The sequence below is a fragment of the Streptopelia decaocto genome (assembly GCF_964273445.1).
Source record: "Streptopelia decaocto genome assembly, contig: HAP1_SCAFFOLD_1185, whole genome shotgun sequence".
Taxonomy (NCBI): domain Eukaryota; kingdom Metazoa; phylum Chordata; class Aves; order Columbiformes; family Columbidae; genus Streptopelia; species Streptopelia decaocto.
The window spans coordinates 6,763-15,760 of NW_028116781.1; the positions used below are offsets into that span (position 1 = coordinate 6,763).

Genomic DNA, 8,998 nt, shown 5'->3' on the forward strand with positions numbered 1-8,998 from the left:
TTGGAGGCAAAGTCCCACCTGACAGGAGCTGGTCTCGCAGTCCTCTCTGCAAGGGAAGGAATCCTTCACCACACAACGACGGGAAAGGTACAGGAACATGTTGCTCTCAGATAACAGACTCTGTCAACCACTCTTCCTCTTGCTGACCAAAGTTCAGACGGTGTTGGAAAACAACAACAAAACAGCAAGATGTGCTCCTCAGGGAGCACATTATATCAGCCGTTCAACAGTAAGTCCAACTCCTGTCTGAACCTCAGAATAAGAAATGCCGTCTTAAATTTCCAGGAGAAGGAAGGGCTTTGAAACGGCAAGACCAGGAAACGTTCATGAAAGCACGGCCATTCAAGTCCACAGCCCTGATCACAGACCACCTGCCCGTTACCTAAGGCAGGATGTTCTCAGCTGATTCGCAGCCACTGACGTCTGGAAAAGAGCACAAGGTCTCTTGTTCTTTAGCACTGAGCACGGAGGTTGGAACGGGATCTGGGAAGAAAACCACCTACAGTCAGTCTGGTTTCATTCGAGGCCATCAGGACAAGTTCAGTTCACATTCACCAGGAACCACAGCAGGTCCCACCCGTCCCTGCAGACCCCAACACCATCCTGTGCAGGGTCCCGAGGAGCAGTAAGCACAGAACAAGAAACCTCCCTTCCAAAGAAGAACCACAGCCGCTCTTCCAACAAGCTGCATAAGCAGCAGCTGAGAACAACCTCTGCTGTAGCTGCACCCAGCTCTGCCGTCTGCACAAGGAGACCAGCTCCTAAATGATCCCCAGCCCTACAGACACAGATCTTCCCCAGGGCAGGGATGAGGAAACACCAGAGTGCACGGACACCTGGTCATTCCGTTGAAGCTGCTGGGGAGAAGGACAGAGGACTAGAGAGAGACAAATGAGACAAGAGAGAAGACAGAGGAGCCCAGAGAGAAAGAAACACACAGGGACAAGGATGGAGAGATGGAGAGATCAAGGCAGAAAGGAACAAGGAGCTGATGAGACAGGGAGGAAGAAACAGCAGTGCTGAGGAGCAGGACAGAGGGATGGGGAGGGGGGAGGAGGATGTTATAAATGAAGACGAGTTTTTGAGCTAATCAATTAATTTAATTAAGCAAGCAAATTTAAAGCAAGCGGTAATTAGGCAAAACAGCGCTGGGTGACCGGGGGAACTCGGTTCCGCCAACGGCACACCAACTCAACTTTTCGTGTGTGCTTATATTTGTTATGCACTCATTCACGCACTGGGACACCCTGACGAATTAGTTCCTGGTTGGCTAGTCGACAATGTCCACGCGCTACCGGGCGCTTTGTTATCTGATGCACCATCTGGGGCTCTGTCATCCGGTGCACTATCCAGGTGCTCTGTCATCCGCTGCAACATCCGGGCGTTCTGTTATTCGGTTTCCTCCAGATGTTGACCTAATTACTATTACAAAGTTCTACAAAACATCATCAATCTTGCACAAGCGTAGTTATTGCTTACAACAATATGCATAATATAACACAACATACATAATACAACTGAGTTCCACTTGATTTGATCAACAATAACAATTTTGATCATTTACTTATTACAATCCCCCCTTTCCTTTTTACTCATTTATTTGTTGATCAAATCGAGTTACCGCTTCTCGGGCTAGTAAGGTAATTTCAGCTTCTTTATCAGTACTATGTTTCTGTAGCAGCATAAGGTGTACCTGCTCTACACGGCTTTAATTAGTCCAATAAGTCGGATTTAGGATACATCACATCTTCTGGATGATATAATATCTTTGGAATAATGGTAACTGACATGCAATACTCTCGGGAACTGTTAAACACCTTTGAAGACACACATGGAGTAAGTTCCGTCCTGGAACATATGCATTTTGTTCCATTCGGGGGAATAACATATCCTGTGGTTTCATTAAGGCTCGGTATGATATTCCCACAAAGTGACCTCTTGGAATTTGGTACTTTACCTATACAAGTCCCTATCCCAGTTACATGTTGCATAGTTATCTCTCTTTTCTGCTTTTCCCAAAGACACTGAATAGGTGCATACTCCTGCAGGTCCCCATCCGACCTTTAAAAACTTATTAGTATTTGCTGCAGGAATTGGCCAGTTTGAGGCAATTGTTTCACACCCCCAGTAAGCGCGGTAATAGTGTCCTGGGGTATTACAATATGAGGGCCCTGTGCTAGGGCACATATAAAACTCTATTTTGTTAAGGCATGGCTCAACTTGAACTAGTTGGCATAAGGTTGGAGTAAAAGAGGGTGACCCTGATGTGGTCTGTTGTTGTATTATCGTTTGGTCCTCCCATCGATAGAGGGTCCATTTAAAAGGTTGGTGGGAACTCTCTTGATTTATTGCTATTATTACCAGTAAGGTAAGGAGGATTAGGGAGAGCGACCCAGCCCCTGGCTGGCTGAAAATCAGCCAGTGGAGGTTCATTTTGTTGAGGGTTGTTTGCTTAATGGAGCTGCTTTATTTTAGAAGTTTTTGGAGGCACTTGCCAAACCCCACAAGGATACCCCTCTGCCTTACCCTGGGCCTATTCTGTTGCTTCAGAATAGCCGGGTAGGTTATCTTCTCGGCAGCAGTTGTAGTCTTCAGGGGACTGCCTCCTGAATTCTCTCCTTGTTCTGCCACAACCCACTTTCCAATACTCAACCCAATAGGGCTATTTTCGAATACAAGGTTTCGGCCACTGTCCCGAATCCTCGCAGGGTTTGGAACACTTCCTGTATCTTTTCTTACCAACACGCTTCTTTACACTTCCTTTTGGTTATTTCCCAAATGTCTGGACTTACGGGTCATACAGAAAGTACTGAATATTTTTACTACACTCTATGTTCTTAACTATAAGTTCCTCTCCTAACTATGCAACAGTTTTGTACCAATCTCTTCTATAATGTCCGTATCTAGGCCAATTTTCCCGTCCAGTAATTCTTAATATTTCCACAGTATTTATGGTTTTTCCCAAACACTCATCACACCATCGTTCAACATAAGGAAACTTTTCCCACTGCTGTATCCCGCACCCGCTACACACACGACATACTCAAGGATCACATTGTTTGCATACAGGACACGCGATATGTGACTTCTGCAATTCCTTACAGTTGTCCATACGAAGCTTAGTATCTACGGCTATACGTCACGTGTCTGTTTCCTCCTGAAGGTCAGCTTTAACTCGTCCGGGTTCCCGGCGACTTCCCAGTCTGTATGCAGGATAGGACCTTTCACTCGGCTAGCGTGTGTCCATCCTCTTTCCGCGGTGTGGACTGCGGTATCTGTGGTGAGTAAAACAAGGAAAGGTCCCTCCTAGCGAGGGGTTAACGATGATTCTTTCTAGGTTTTTACGAGCACTTGATCTCCTGGTTTAATTCTATGTATTGCTATATCTAAAGGTGGTCTTTGAACCACCAGGCTTCGCTTTAACAGTTCTTGCCTCCTTTTCATGAGTTCTATAAGATATTCTTGTAACATCTTTTCTTCCACTTTAGGGTGCTCGATTGGTTTCTCCAAATCATAGGGCATTCCATATAGCATTTCAAAGGAGGAAAGTCCGGTATCGGCCCTCGGTTGTGTCCTTATGTTCAAGAGGGCTAAGGGGAGGCACTTCACCCAGTTCATTTTGGTTTCTATCATTAATTTGGTCAGGTGCTTTTTAATTTCTCCGTTCATTCTTTCGACTTTTCTTGAACTCTGGGGGTGCCAAGGAGTGTGATACTCCCATCTGGTTCCCAGAGCTTCTAACGTTTCTCTAATTATTTTGGAAGTGAAATGGGGCCCTCTGTCCGAATCGATAGCTAACATGATCCCATATCTAGGTATGATATGCTCTAATAATATTTTTACTACTGTCCTTGCAGTGGCCCGAGCTACCGGAAAGGCTTCAACAAAGTGAGTTAGGTGGTCTACCATAACTAGAAGGTATTTATATCTGCCTACCTTTGGTAGCTCCGTAAAGTCTACCTGAATCCTTTCGAATGGTTTTTTTTTTTTTTGGCTATTTGCCTCCCCCCAGGGACTCTTTTTCTAAGACGCTGTTTATTTATTCTTTGACATGTTAAACATTCTCCAACGATTCTTTTTGCTAGATCATAAACCCCCAGGGTCATGTATTTATTAGCGAATTGATCTACCAGAGCTTGTACTCCCCAATGGGTTTGCCTATGAAACTCTCTCAAAACTCGCCAAGCTACTCCTTTCGGGAGCATTTCCCTCTCATCAGGTAGCCACCACTTTCCTTCTCGTTCAACTACTCCCATTTGTTCCAATTTTCCTTTTTCCTGATTTGTAAATCTCATAGCATACTTAGTTTGTACAGGATCTTGTTCCACTGCTTTTATTACCAGTAACGCAGCTTTCTTAGCTTCCTCATCTGCTAATTTATTCCCTCTGATTTGCGTGGAGGTTCCCTTCCGATGGCCCTTTACATAAACTACCGCGATTTGTTTGGGCCCTCTTAATGCCTCCAAAGTTTGCTTTATTAAGGTCTCATGTATTAATCCCTTACCTTGAGAATTCATTAGGCCCCTCTCCTCCCAAATTTTTCCGAACGTGTGAACTACCCCAAATGCATATTTAGAATCCGTAAATATTGTTCCTCTCTTATCTTTTAACAATTGTAATGCCCTCAATACTGCGAACAGCTCACAAGCCTGCGCCGACCATCCTGAGCTAAGGGGACCCGACTCCTTAGTTGTCCAGCTGTTTCCTTCTATTATGGCGTATCCTGATTTCCTTTTTCCGTCCACTACCCGCGATGATCCATCTACAAACAGTTTTTCTCCACATAGCAACTCCTCTTCCTCTAAATCCTCCCTTATCTTGGTTTGATATTCTATTACCCTGATACAGTCATGGGAAAGGGGTTCGCTCGGTTCTCCATACAGAAATTGAGCTGGGTTCTGCAAATTAGTAGTTTCAAGCTCTAACTTGGGAGAGTGCAACAGGATTCCTTCATATTTCAGTAACTTAGCATCCGTAATCCATTTATCAGCTTTCTGCTGTAATACCTCGTATATTATGAGGGGTGTACACTTTTAACTCTCCTCCCATAGTTATTTTCCCAGCTTCTTCGACTAGGAGGGCAGTAGCAACTATAGCCTGTAAACAGGTAGGCCAACCGCAACTGACTGGATCTAATAACTTGGAATAATACCCCACGGGTTTCTTTTTCCTGCCCATTCTTGCATTAGGACCCCAAAGGCTGTTCCACCCTCCGTGTTAACAAATAGATAGAAAGGCCTCCGGGTATCCACCAGACTCAGTACTGGGGCATTTACTAAATCAGTTTTTGAGTTTTCTAATTGCTCGTCATCCTCTGTACTCCATTTCATCAGGCCTTCCCCCACTAGCTTCTGATATAAGAACTTAATCTTGTTGCTATAATTTCCAATCTACTGTCTACAGTAGCCGAAAAGACCTAAAAGTTGTCGCACTTGCCTTTTATTCTTGGGAGGCTGGAGGGACAAAATAGCGTTTACTCGCTCTGGATCTAGTCTCTTTGTCCCTTTACTCAGCCAGTGCCCTAGATATTTTACTTCTTCCTCAGTAAATTGCAGTTTAGATTTTGATACCTTTAAACCCTTTAGGCTCAAGAAATTTAATAACTTAATGCTGGTGCTTCGCACACTGTCTTGGCTTTTGCCAGCTATTAATAGGTCATCTACATATTGTACCAAAACTACTCCAGGTTCCAGTTCAAAATCTTCCAGGACTTGTTCTAGGGCCTGCCCAAAGAGGTTTGGCGATTCAGTAAATCCCTGTGGAAGAACCGTCCATCTAAGTTGTTGCTTCCGATGGGTATCAGGGTTCTCCCACTCAAAGGCAAAATAGTCCCGACATTCTTCTCTCAAGGGACAGGCCCAGAAGGCATCCTTTAGGTCTATTACACTATACCAGGTCAATTCTGGGGACACTTGGCTTAATAGGTTATAAGGGTTGGCCACTACCGGAAATCTAGTTACCGTTCTTTTATTTACTTCACGGAGGTCTTGTACTAGATGATAGGACCCATCCGATTTCTTTACGGGCAATATGGGGGTATTATGGGGCGACATGCATGGTTCTAGCAACCCCTGCTGTAATAGTCGATCAACTACCGGTTGCAGCCCGTGTCTCCCATCCTGTGATATAGGGTATTGTTTAACACGTATTGGTACTTCCGGATCCGTTATTGTCACTGTGATCGGTGGAATATCTAATTTTCCAACCGACTCGGGAGTGTACCATACTTCAGGATTGATCTTAGCTTCGTCTTCGGTTGTTAAAGCGTACAGTTTTACCTTCAATTCTTGATCTTTTACCTCTAAATTAATTCCCAATTCAACGATTAAATCCCTTCCTAATAGGTTATATTCGGCTTCAGGTACTAATAAAAAGGACCCTACCCCTGTCCGGGATGGGGATTCTATTTCTACTCCTCTCATTACGGGTACAAAAAAAGGTTCTCCTTTTGCCCCTATTACTTGTATTTTCTCCGAGGAGGGGGTGCATCCCCGGGGCACAGTTTGGACAGTAGATCTTTCTGCCCCTGAATCCACCAGGAATTCTATTTCCTGACGCTGGGGACCTAACTTCAATTTTATCAAGGGCTCTGTTGTTTTAGAAGTCCCCAGCAGATAGAGCCCCTGACACCTCTACTCCACATGATACATCTTTTCATCCTGTATACGTTTCCTACAATTCATACGCATATGTCCCTTCCTCTGGCAGTAAAAACATTCTATTTCTCTCAAATCCTTCGGTCCGACTTGGCTCCCCTGAGGCGGCCCGTTCCCACCTAGGCGTGGTGGCCCCCCTTCTGTGGAGCCGTCCTCTGTCCCTCTCGAACTGCCGCTACCAGAATTTTAGCTTGTCTCCTCTGGGTCTCTTCCTCCCTTCTCACATAAACCTTCTGCGCTTCCCTTAGCAACTCGTCCAACCCTTTCTCTTGCCAGTCTTCCAACTTCTCTAACTTCTTTCTAATATCCGGCCATGACTTCGCCACGAACTAAGTTTTTAGAAGAGCTTGCCCGACCGGTGTCGCAGGGTCTATCCCGGAGTAAAGCTGCAAGCTCTTTCTTAATCTTTCTAACCATTCTGTGGGAGTCTCATCTTTCTTTTGTTGTTCATTAAAAACTTTTATTTATGTTCTGCCCCCGAGGGACCGATTCTTTAATCCCTTGTACGATTATAGTGCGGAGATCTCCCATATGGCCCCTGTGTTCCGGGTTTTGATTGTCCCAATTAGGGCGCTGCTGGGGCCACTTAATGTCAGCACCCGGCCCTTGCTGGTGTTTCTGGTCCCAGACTCTCATTCCTGCCCTCCTGATCATTTCCCGCTCTTACTGGCGGGGGATCATAGGGAGGGGGAGGGGGTGGAGGTTCCTCAGGGACCCTCTTTTTGCGGCTAGATTTCTTTCCGCCTAAGGCGAAAATCCCAGCGCGAGTGGCAGAAGGTAGCCAACAGCGCGCATACTCGCTCTCTTCAGGATTAAAGGGCTCCTTATCATTTACATAAAGATTTAGGGCCTGACAAATCCAATCTTCAAATGAACCAAAAATTGGCCAAAATAAATGATCTGGTCTAATCTGCTGGTTACCCCAGACATACATACAATAATATACCATTTTCTCTTTACTCTTATTTCTCGTGCAAGATGCACCTTCCCAATTTTTGAGCATAAAGCCCATTGGGGAATCCCGGGGAATATCTGGAAACCTCTCCTTGGGTCCCTTCCCCATGAGATCAGAGGGCTTGCTCTTCCTCTGTCCCATCTTCCGGAGTGCCTTCTTTCACACACACACACGCACCCCTCGTTCGTGGCTCACGCCCTCGCGGGCAATGAGAACCGCACTACTAGAAGGTCCCGCTCTGCCTTACGGCAGAGTCCACACTCGCTTCGCTTCCTCCCCACAAGGCGGGGGGCGTCTCGTTCAAGCACACTCCAGGAAACCCACCCCAACCGAACGGAATCACTTTCTATACTTACCCTCCCTCGGGTCTTCGTCCGGCTCTTTGTGCACAAAATTTACGGGGTTTTTATTCTTTTGCCTAATTACCTGAATTTAGGGTTCGGAGGTTAAGGTTTCAGGGCGAGCCTTCGTCCACTCCAGGGCCGTCTAAAAACGGGACGGGGCGCCTCCCCAAAGTTTAGAAGGCCCTCCTAGAAGTCCTTAATCCGAGTCACGGCACCAAAATTTGTTATAAATGAAGACGAGTTTTTGAGCTAATCAATTAATTTAATTAAGCAAGCAAATTTAAAGCAAGCGGTAATTAGGCAAAACAGCGCTGGGTGACCGGGGGAACTCGGTTCCGCCAACGGCACACCAACTCAACTTTTCGTGTGTGCTTATATTTGTTATGCACTCATTCACGCACTGGGACACCCTGACGAATTAGTTCCTGGTTGGCTAGTCGACAATGTCCACGCGCTACCGCGCGCTTTGTTATCTGATGCACCATCTGGGGCTCTGTCATCCGGTGCTCTATCCAGGTGCTCTGTCATCCGCTGCAACATCCGGGCGTTCTGTTATTCGGTTTCCTCCAGATGTTGACCTAATTACTATTACAAAGTTCTACAAAACATCATCAATCTTGCACAAGCGTAGTTATTGCTTACAACAATATGCATAATATAACACAACATACATAATACAACTGAGTTCCACTTGATTTGATCAACAATAACAATTTTGATCATTTACTTATTACAAGGAGAAGCAGGAAGGGGGTAGAGAAAGACAGGGAGGGGATGTACAGATGGAGAGACAAAAGAAAGGCAGGGAACAGAACAAAGGGACTGAGAAACAAAGTTCAGATCAAAATGAAGAGACTGGAAAGGGGAAACATGCAGCAATGAGCTGGAGGAAGAGGAAAAGAGGGCTGAGGAGCAGGAAAGAGGAAGAGAAGACAAAGAAAAGGCAGAGCCAGCTGGACAGGGGAGATATAGTGAGAGGGGATGGGGCCGGGAACAGGCAAGGAAGACAGAAAGACAAACAGGACAGAAAGACATTGAGAAGG

General features: G+C 45.6%; 1 long non-coding RNA gene across 1 annotated transcript; it reads right to left on the minus strand.

The window, feature by feature from the left end:
• Nucleotides 1–274: 274 nt before the first annotated feature.
• LOC309452096 lies at nt 275–8,280 on the minus strand. Its single transcript, XR_014186441.1, has 3 exons — nt 7,968–8,280; nt 1,197–3,303; nt 275–483 (listed from the first exon to the last, which is right to left on the minus strand). It is a non-coding gene; the product is annotated as an uncharacterized lncRNA (long non-coding RNA).
• Between the last annotated feature and the right edge of the window lie 718 nt (nt 8,281–8,998).